Source organism: Myotis daubentonii, chromosome 3, assembly GCF_963259705.1.
Source record: "Myotis daubentonii chromosome 3, mMyoDau2.1, whole genome shotgun sequence".
NCBI lineage: Eukaryota > Metazoa > Chordata > Mammalia > Chiroptera > Vespertilionidae > Myotis > Myotis daubentonii.
In genome coordinates, this window is record NC_081842.1 from 213,235,580 (window position 1) to 213,246,060 (window position 10,481).

Sequence of the window (10,481 nt, forward strand, 5' to 3'; positions counted from 1 at the left end):
GGCCACGTGTCAAGGGCTTAATAAGAGACAGAAGCCCAGCCAGTGTTGCTCAGGGTTTGAGCATCAACCTATGAACCAGGAGGTCACGGTTCAATTCCCGGTCAGGGCACATGCTGGGGCTGTGGGCTCGATCCCAAATGGGAGGCATGCAGGGGGCCGATCAATGATTCTCTTTCATCATTGATGTTCCTGTCTCTCCCCCCCTCTCCCTTTTTCCCTGGAATCAATGAGAAAATATATATACCCCCTGACCAGTGTGTCTCAGTGGATAGAGTGTGGGCCTGCGGACTGAAGGGTCCCAGGTTCGATTCCAGTCAAGGGCATGTGCCTTGGTTGTGGGCACATCCCCAGTAGGGGGTGTGCAGGAGGCAGCTGATCAGTGTTTCTCTCTCATCGATGTTTCTCTATCCCTCTCCCTTCCTCTCTGTAAAAAATCAATAAAATATATTTTTTAAAAAAGAAACTATATATACATGTATTTTTTAAAAGCTTCTAGTTGAGCACCCTTGGACAGAAATAGGAGAAAGCAGTGTTCTGAGAGGATACTGGGCCCAGCAGGTTTGGCTCAGTGGATAAAGCGTCGGCTTGCGAGCTGAAGGGCCCCGGGTTCGATTCCGGTCAAGGGCACATGTCCAAGTTGTGGGCTTGATCCCCAGTGGGGGGTGTGCAGGAGGTAGCCAATCAATGATTCTCTCTCATCATTAGTGTAGCTCTCTCTCCCTTCCTCTCTGAAATCACTAAAAATATATTTTTTTTTAAGAAAAAAGGGGGGCGGGGGGGGAGGAGACACTGGGAAGAAAATACCACTGGCTCCTTCAAAGCAGAAAAGGAGAGAGCACTGAATCAGCCTTACTGTGGCCCAGCAGTTAAGACTGTTAAGAGAAATAGGAATGCAAGAAGTAAAAGAAGAAAACCACTGAAGGGAGAAGAAAAGGGATACTGACACAGGCGTGATGTAGCGTGTAGATGACAGATTCTGGAACGACACACAGCTGGGTTCAAACCGTGCTCAGTCTATTTCTGAGCTATATAAACTTGAGCAAGTTATTATCCTCAAAGCCTTGGATTCGTCACATGTACAACAAGCATGATACCCACAGACTAAGAAGACTAGGCATGGCAGTACAAGCTCAATGGTAGCTTTGTATGTTATAGAACAACCACAAACTCTACCAGCAACATCACAACACCCAGCCCTCAGGGAAGGGCAGAGGCAGCCCCACAACACCCACAGCTCCCCACCTGCTGCCATGAGGATGGAGCAGGCAGGTCTGCTCAGCCCCAGAAGTGACTTACTTCCAGGCAGCAAGTTCCCTGAGATCCATTTATTTTTTTAAAATATTTTTATTGATTTCTGAGAAGAAGAGAGAGGGAGAGAGATAGAAACATCAATGATGAGAGAATCATTGATCGGCTGCCTCCAGCACACCTCCTCCAGCACACCTCGAGCCCACAACCTGGGCATGTGCCCTTGACCGGAATCGAACCAGGGACCTCTCAGTCCACAGGCTGACGCTCTATCCACTGAGCCAAACCGGCTAGGGCCATGTGGCTTTTAGAAACAGGTGCGTTAAAGTTCTGGTCATTGTTTGCAAGCCCAAAGGACATGAAACCAAAGGCGTTAGTGTCCAGTACGTGCAAGATTCAAAGGCATGCACGCTAGTAAAAGGTTAGTGTCTCTTTGGCGTTACAAGCTCTGCTGGGACTTCAGCTTGTCCAGGGGCTGGCTGCTTTCACCAGTCCCCAACTTGTAGCTGCATGCCCACGCCCCATGTGGCTCACGTGGAACCTCCAACCCCTCCACACGCTGATGTCTCTGGCTCTGCTAATTCCCAAGCCAAGATTCCCTGTTTGTGTGGCACATGCTGCTTTCAGCCTGGAATCCTCTTTCCTTTTTCACCCATTTGACTCCTACTGACCTTCCAGACCCAACTCTAGCGTCACCCCCTCCACGAAGCTCCCCTGCTGTCTCCACGGAGGACATACAACCTTATCTGACATTCTGTTTTTTTACCTTACTGTCTCCCTGTCTAGTCTATGAGCTTCCAGAAAGCCAGTCTCTGACCAGAGCAGTGACCTATTTCCATTTCTACTTCCTCCTCCACAACTGTGAGAAACATGGTTTGAGTGAGAGACTGCCCCTTAAGGGCAGTATCTTCTTACCCTTCCATCCCTGGAACACCCACATCTACTTTTTTCTTAAAAAGCAGCTTTTGACTAAGCATCTGTGTCTTAGTCTTTGGAGCTCAATGAGGCAAGAGTGGAACAATCCTTTCAGATTCCAGGACTTAATCCTCCCAAAGAGCCAGCTAAACACGCACAGGCACACAAATGGACGAAAGCTGCAAAATACACGCACACAAGCCAAGATAGGGCCCTACTATCTTGGGCTTCGCCTGCTGGCTTCCGCGCCTTCCAGGGCGGTGGGAGGCGCTGGGTTCCTGTCCCTCTGGAAAGCCCTGATAGTCCCTACTGCACCGCAGGGCTCACTGCAGGCAGGGGCCATCCCCGGGCATAGCTACCCACTGTGCTTACAGATGTGGCTGCTGCAAAGTACTCCTGAGGCCGTAGCTTCGGAGAGTTACGAGAGCACTTCCCAAGCGTGGGCCACAGCATGCTAATGCACCCCGTTCTACTACAGCAGCGGTTCTCAACCTGTGGGCCGCGGCCCCTTCGGCGGTCGAACGACCCTTTCACAGGGGTCGCCTAAGACCATCCTGCCTATCAGATATTTACATAACGATTCATAAGAGTAGCAACATTACAGTTATGAAGTAGCAACAAAAATAATTTTATGGCTGGGTCACAACATGAGGAACTGTATTTAAAGGGCCAGAAGGTTGAGAACCACTGCACTATATGCTTCAGACCCTCCACTGAAGCACATGAACACAGCAAAGACTTTGGGCAGCAAGGGCTGCTGTAAAGACACTAGTTTAACTGTACGTAACGCAGCCTTTCACAGACTAGTCCGAAGAAACCCTTCTTCTATGTAACAGTTTTTCAAGTCCCGAGGATCACACTTTGGGGAAAATCTCATTCATCCTGATAGTCTCCCACTCCCACCCCAAAGAACTGCTAGGGGAACAATATTAAGAGACTGTTACTGCCCTGGCCAGGTAGTTCAGTTGGTTGGAGCGTCACCCCGTACACCGAAAGGTCTCGGGTTCAATTCCCGGTTAGGAAACATACCCAGGTTGCAGCTTCAACCCCCTGTTAGGTGAGTACAGGAAGCAACTGATTGATGTTTCTCTCTCCTCTCTCTCAAATCAATAAAACACAGACACACACAGACTGTTATTAATATTAACCTAAGACCAGAACCAAACCGAATTCCAAACTGAAACTATTAGCACTCCATGGTAATAGAAAGCTTTGCCTCAACCTAGGCCATTAGTAGAGAAGTATTAGGTGTCTTGGGTGTAGGGAGAGCAGTAGCAAAATTCACTGCAGGGTATGTCTGGATCCCAAGCACAGTCCCTGGATCCACACCACTCCTTACCCAGATTTATGTAGAGCAACTCCTAGCAGTGAAAATAAAATGGATCCACGGGTCGTCTGCTGGCACAACTGAAAACAGAGGAGAAGCTGAGAGATTGAAACAGAAGAGAAGACGCGGCAAAGGGAGCAGAGCTGACTCTGAGAAGCGTGTGGTAAGGAGCCAATCTCTGCTGGGCAGAGGGCGGGAGGGTGGAGCCAGCACAGCAGAGAACACCCAAGGAAGACTAATTCCTCGGAGAGACCCGAGAGCCCAGCTACTTCCTGTCGACCTCTAAACAGGTTCTCTCCGCAACCAGTGAAACTCTCCGTGGGAACAGAAAGGAGATAGTTTTTCAGCTCCGTGCACAGATGACCCACTCTCCAAGAGACGGGCCACCGCATGGCTAACGGAGCACAGCCCTTCCCCTCGACGGGACTCGGGGCACCACAAGTCACAGCCACCACTTACTTTTCAGATGGTGAAAGACCTTCACAGGGTGGGCATCATGGGCATGGCCGGGCCAAAAAGACCAAAGGTATTTCAGGTCTCCCGGGTCCTGTCTCCGTTGGAAGCTGGCTATGGGTTGTGTTAACTCCACCAACTCCAACTTTGGAAAGAAAAAGGGACATGTCAACAGACAGCAAATAAACAAACAAAAACAAAACTGGTACGCAAAGCATGTCTAATAGGATATAAAGCTCAACAAACTCATCCCTGGGGGAAGCCGACTCACCGAGGGAAGCTTGCTTACTCCCCGGGGTGTGGGGTGACAGGGGAAGGGCCCCAAGGAAAAACACAACAGCAGGTGTGGGGCCAATCCTGGGTGTGTACACACACACACTCAGGCGTGTGCTGGCCCGACAGTCAGCCAGGTGCTGGGGAGAAGGGGGGGCACGGGTAGAGGCACATGGGAGTGGGGAGACGAGCGGAGGACAGGGATGGGGGGGCGTGGAGCTGAGGGCGAGAGATGGGAGGGCAGGGATGAGGAGCAGAAGGGGGACTCCGTGAAAACCTGTGTGTGCCAGATGCTGTAAAATGTCCTCCTTAAAGCTCAACCCTGCGGTGCAGAGGCTCAGGGCACTTAAAACACATATAGACGCTGGCGGAGCGGCCACGCTGAGGACGGAGATGCCCCCTCCCTTCCACTCCCGAGCTCACTTGTCTTCAATTATGTGAGAAGGGCCATCACCGGAGCCCTTTCCGGGAGGAGGGAGCGAGAGAAGATAGAGAAATGGAAGAAACAGGGCAACGAAGGATTGCAGGAGAGGGGGTGGGCAGGTTTGGGCTCCGTGCACCCAAGCGGCTCATTGTGCGGCATTTTCTGTGTGCCTTCTTGTAAAAACACAGTCCCTGCCCTCCAGGGGCTCAGCGTGGGGTTTGCAGTCAAACAAGTAAACAGACACCCGTGTGCGAGGGTAGGAGGTGCCCAGGGGAGGCAGGGAGGGCGCTCCGCGTGCTCAGCGAATGCCGGCTGAGACAAAGGGCCGCATACGCGGAGGAGGCCGGGCAGGGGGAGAAATGTGGCGGGGAAGCCCGGGCAGGCGGGGGCGACGAGGAGTGTCGGGGGACCCCACCCCGAGTCCCGCCCCTCTCCTCCGGGCCAAAGCGGGCCCCGCGGCGAGACCGGGGCGTGGGAACGCCGGCCCGCCCGCCCGGATCCGTACCCTCGGGGCCCCCAGCATCCCACTCCAGGGCCCCAAACATTCCCACCCGGGCTGCTCCAGACTCGCCGGGCGGGGCCGGACCCACCCGTCCCCACCCGTCCCCACCACCGGGCGCGCTCGCCCTCTCACCTTCACCTTCCCGGCCTCACGGCGGCCATCATGCCCCCAACGTCACCAGCAAGCGCCGGCCCGAGGGGAGGCGGGAGGAGGAGGGAGGACGGGCGTGTCACCAGCCGCCGCAGGTTGGCCGCTCTGGCCCGGGGGAGTCGTTGGACTCCAAGCTCAGCTGATTGGACCCCACCACTCTAGGGGTCAGGGGGGCGTCTGCTCAGCGCCTGGAGAGGCATCTCCGCGCGCTCCTTCGCCGCCCGGGCGTCCCAAGCCGATGACGTAAGCCTCGGGACTCCCGCTGCATTCTGGGGGCTGTAGTTCCGCCGGGAGCCTGTCTGGGCTGGGGTGGGCGGAGCCTCCAGCTGTCAAGGGGCAAAGAAAACAAGGGCGTGGACGGAGGTTCCCGCTCTTTTGCTTGGTGGCCGCGGGCCTGATCCCGAGGGCTCTGCTAACTCAGGAATCTAACCTTTCGTTTGTAATATTAGAGACGCGCTCTCCAGAGGAAAACGGGAAGCAAGTTGGGGCCGGATGCCCTTCGACTGACTTTGAGAAGTAAGAACAGTAACAACAGTCACCGAGCTGGTACTTAACATACCTCATTTCATTTAACCTTCACAACAGTTCCAGGAGTCGCAGAGAGATCACCCCAGCTCACGTGCGCAGATCACCGGGCCTCATTATGTGCCAGGCACTAGGACACAGCAATAAACAGGTCTCCTGATGGCCACAGGCACAGAAGGGAAGCCCCCGAGTCTGGGCTCCCCAGTATGGCAGTCACCAGTCACATGTGCCCTGGGAGCTCCTAGATGTGCTGTAAGACTTAGGACCAGAAAAGTATGTAAATGATCTCATATCTTTGCATTGATTGTGTGTTAAAATTGTGAACTTTAAAAAGGGGGTTCTAGGGAAAGTAACCTCAACAGGTGATCTGAGCATAAATTCCTAACTGGGTAGGTGATGGTGGTGGGTAGTCACACCCCAGGCATACAACTTCTTTACTAAAAGGCTTATCTTTGCCTTAGGCAAGCCCTGTCCATGGTTTCTGTCCTTATAGGTTAACACACCTTTGAAATGCCCCCTTTCAGACCCCTCCAGACAGCACATAATCTTAACTATTCTGTAATCCCATTCCCAAATGGCTTCCTCCCACCTTCATGGAACCTTCCTGGCATTCCCTCCTTAATTTCAAGCACATAAAAGCTGCCAAACTGTTACTCTCTGGACCATTTGAGATCTTGCTCCCTGGCATAAGTCATCAGTTTGGCTCAAATACTCATAAAAACTCTCTACAGGGGCGTCAATGGGGGGAAAATGTCATACTTTCAACAACAAAGATTTTTTTTAAAAAAATTCTCTACAGGTTTGGACATTTCTCGTGTAGACAAAGTGATAATATTTTGGATAAATGGAATTAAATGAAATATATACCACAATTAAGTTCATCTGTTTCTCTTTACTGTTTAAAATATGGCTACTGCCCTAGCCGGTTAGGCTCAGTGGATAGAGCATTGGCCTGGGGACTGAAGGGTCCTAGGTTCGATTCCAATCAAGGGCACGTGCCCAGGTTGCGGGCTCAATCCCCAGAAGGGGGCTTGCAGAGGCAGCCAATTAATGATTCTCTTCCATCATTGATGTTTCTATCTCTCTCTCCCTCTCCCTTTCTCTCTGAAATCAATAAATATATTTTAAAAATAAGTAAAAATTTTTTTAAAAAAACCAACTTTATTATAAATAGAAAAACAGCTTTAAAATATGGCTACTAAAAAATCTAAAATTACATAAGTGTCTCACGGTGATACTGTGGTTTATAATAAGAAATCTATATAGTTGGTCTTTGTCCACTGTTCCTGGCACATAGCTCCTGTATCCTTATAGTTCTCTGTTTAAGAACCATAGGGGCATCTTTTGTCGTAATATTTACTTTTGTCCTTAGTTCCTGGAGTAGCTCCGGGGCTATTCAGATAAAGGTGAAAGTGGTGTGTCTTGTTACTTGTCAGAGCCCCTTTCAACCAAATCTGAACTGATGTTAATGAATGACTTTTGGAAAGTCTCTAAGGACCGGGGCTGGTTGCCAGGGGAACCAGTGATGTGATTAGAGGGTTGGAACTTTCAGCCCTACCACTTCACCCCCCTGGGAGCGGAGAGGGGCTGCACATTGGCTGGATCACTAATGGCCAATAATTTAGCCAATCATGCCTCAGTAATGAAGCCTCCATACAAATCCTTGAATTAGGTGGTTCAGAAAGCTCCCGGGTAACACTTCCAGGTGGTGGGAGGGTGGTACCCCGGAGAGAGCATGGGAACTCCTCACCCCTTCCCACATACCTTGCCCTATGCATCTCTTCCACTTGGCCATTCCCAGATTGTATCCTTTTTATAATTAACTGGCAACCTACTAAGCAAACTGTTGTCCTGAGTTCTATGAGCCACTGTAGAAAATTAATCTAACCCAAGGAGGGGGTAGTGGAAATCTCTGACTTGGTATAACTGGTCATTGTGGGCAAATACAATTTTTCCTCCTACTCTTTTAAGTTCCTCTGGCTGGACTAATAATCAAATTAACATGAGACGGATTTACGGGAGAAAATGACCAACTTTGTTAATTATGTACATACATGGGTTCCTTAAGAATATGAGACCCCCAGGACAGATGGGGCAGTGAAGGCTTATATCTTATATGCCATCTTGAGCTAAGGAGAAGGGTGGGGGCTGTGATTTGGGACTTCAAAGGGTAGGAAGGCAATGCCTGTGGAAACAGAAAAGCAAATGTTTGCTGGGTCATCTTTAACAATGGGACACTGAGAGGACCCTTAACTGGCTAGGTTCCTCCCTATCACATCTATTTCATACTAACCTATAGTCAGAGGTGAAAATACTACCTTCCTGGAGCAGGTCTTCTACCTAAATTCTTTTGATTTTTTTTAGAAAAGAAGGGAGGAGCACCAATTATTGTTCCAGTCATTTATGCATTCATTGGTTGATTCTCCTATGCGCCCTGGCCAGGGATGGAACCGCCAACCGTGGTGATTCAGGATGAAATGCTAACTGAGCCACCCGGCCAGGGCTAAGTCCTTTTAGTGAGGAGGCTAGGGGGAAAGTCAAAGATTCTTTCTGATCTTTTGTTTCTTAACCAGCTTAAAATAACCAGGATCCCACAAGGTGTATTTTGGGTGGCAAACTCTGCTTCCTCTCCTGGCCAGCAGCCGGGGTGACTACCTGGATTTGTGATTCGTGTTTGAATGTGGGGGAGGGGCAGCCTGGTGGGACGGAGTCCTTAACTTGCTATCTCCGGGTAGACAGTGTCCAAATTGAGTTAAACGCATAGGACAACCCTTTCGGTGTCTGCTGAGAGCTGGAGAACTGTTTGGTGTGGGGAAAACCCCACACATTTGGTGAGCAGAGGCTTCAGGCGTGGAGTATTGTATGGAGCACAAAGGAAAACAATAGAGTTTTCTATTTCTCCTGGACATCGCTGGTCGGAAACCACGGAAGAATCTCGCCACAAACGCCGCAGGAGGCAACCGGTACCCGCTGGACCCACCAGCTTACCAGTTCCCCGGAAGGCTGGTCAGAGGAAGCTGTCCCGACCTGTTGCCTAGTGAACCAGTGGCCGTGAGTCAGACTCTGGACTATGGAGCTGCAACCAGACTGCCTCCGGGTGTGGCCAGGCCTCCGGGACGTGATTCACATCACATCAGGCCGGCAGCACTGCCTTGTGGTGCCGCTGACCGCTTCCTCCTCCAGGCTCCTGGCCTCCCTAAGGAGACAGGGACGAAATTCACCAAATCCCATTTCCTGTCTCTTCCTTGGCATCTTGCCTGGAGGTCCTCCTTCGTCAACATTAGTCTGTCCATCCCCTCCTGGGAGCTCTGGCCTCCGCCCAGGCCACCTGCCTGGACTGCCCGAGCCTCAGAACCCGTCCCCAGCCTTCTAGTCTGTCCCCCCGCCCCCACCGGCACCAGGGTGCTCTCTCTGGAACAGCATCAAGCCGTGAGGCCCTCAGACAAAACTCCAGTTTGGCTGACAGTGTTATTGGGGAGTGCAGGGCGGGGGGAGTGTGCGTTTGCAGATCTTTCTCTTCTACGTTTTCTGTTTCCATGTTGATGGACTTTTTCACTGCGGACTGGACTTAACATTTGCAATCAGAAAAAAGATAACAGTTAGAAATACCCCTAAGGCACGCGCCTTATATATGCGAGAGCAGTTCAGAAAGGGCGCCCAGGAAACAGACTGGGCATGGTTGCTTCTGGGGAGAACTGGGCAGTCAAGGGTGAGAGATGAGAAAGAGAGTAAGATTGAATTTACCCTGGGCCAAATGCCTCCAATTAAATAGTAAAGCCCAACTCTTCCTAGATAAAGTCCATCTCTCCTTAGCCTGGGGAAATGGGCTTTGACTGCCTGATCCCTTCCACCCCACCCACACCAGCCAACCTGTGTCCTCTGACCCCACCCGTCTGTGCCTGGCCAGCTCCAGCACCTGACATGGAGTCTCTCTGCCTAAGAGAGACCTCCCTTCCCCGGCCCCCCTCCCCCAAGGCCTGCTGAGCTATCCTCTGCTATCAGGCTCATCTCAGCTCTGCTCAGATCTGGCCTGGGTAATTCTTAATTGGAGGGAGGAGTGGTCCTGTGCATTGTAGGATGTTTAGAGGCAACCCTGGCCTCTGCTCACGAGCGCAGTAGCTTTCCTTGCCCCTTCCCCGTGGTGATAACCAAAAATGCCTTCCGACATTGCCAAATGTCCAATGTTCCCTAGGGGGCAGAATCGCTCTTAGTTGGGAAGCACTGAGTTAACACAAGCCACCAGTCCCTCCCTTCCCCACGGCAGCCTGCCAGCCATGTGGCACTGATCACACTGGTGCACAGTGAATGCATGTGTTTCTTTCTGCCCTGGCTGCTGACTACAGGATGGTGGTGGGGCAGGGGGGGAGATAGGGGCGCAGGTTCCAGCTGAAATCATATTCAAATCCCTGTCCCTGGGGGGTGGGAGCGGCTGGTGAGAGGTCAATGGGGAGAAAAGGAGACTTTCAACAATAAAGAATTTAAATTTTAAAAAATAAAAAATAAATCCCTGTCCCTACCACTTACCTGTGTGACCTTTGGCCAATTACTTGGCCTCTCTGAGCCTACATTTCCTCATCTATAAAAAGGAAATAATAGCTCCACCCCAGAGGGCTGTGTGCCGAGTGCCCGACAGACACAATACCAGCCCACAGCAAGGGATGGAT

General features: G+C 51.3%; 1 protein-coding gene and 1 long non-coding RNA gene across 5 annotated transcripts in view; one reads left to right on the forward strand and one right to left on the reverse strand.

Moving 5' to 3' along the window:
- The window catches only part of MFN2 (mitofusin 2), a 24,242-nt gene extending 20,154 nt beyond the window's left edge, over nucleotides 1-4,088 (reverse strand). For 2 of the 3 annotated variants that reach the window (XM_059691229.1, XM_059691227.1), the window contains exon 1: nucleotides 3,950-4,088. The gene's annotated coding sequence lies outside the window, so the exon portion shown is untranslated. Of the gene's footprint in view, nucleotides 1-3,502; nucleotides 3,571-3,949 lie in introns of all 3 variants that reach the window. The other variant, XM_059691228.1, reaches the window with a different exon arrangement.
- On the forward strand, nucleotides 4,007-10,159 carry LOC132231674 (uncharacterized). Of its 2 annotated transcripts, none has more exons than XR_009452107.1 (3): nucleotides 4,007-4,148; nucleotides 5,742-6,090; nucleotides 8,182-10,159. It is a non-coding gene; the product is annotated as an uncharacterized LOC132231674 (long non-coding RNA). The 2 variants fall into 2 exon arrangements; XR_009452106.1 differs by lacking the exon at nucleotides 8,182-10,159 and adding an exon at nucleotides 6,617-8,173.
- The last annotated feature ends 322 nt before the right edge of the window (nucleotides 10,160-10,481 follow it).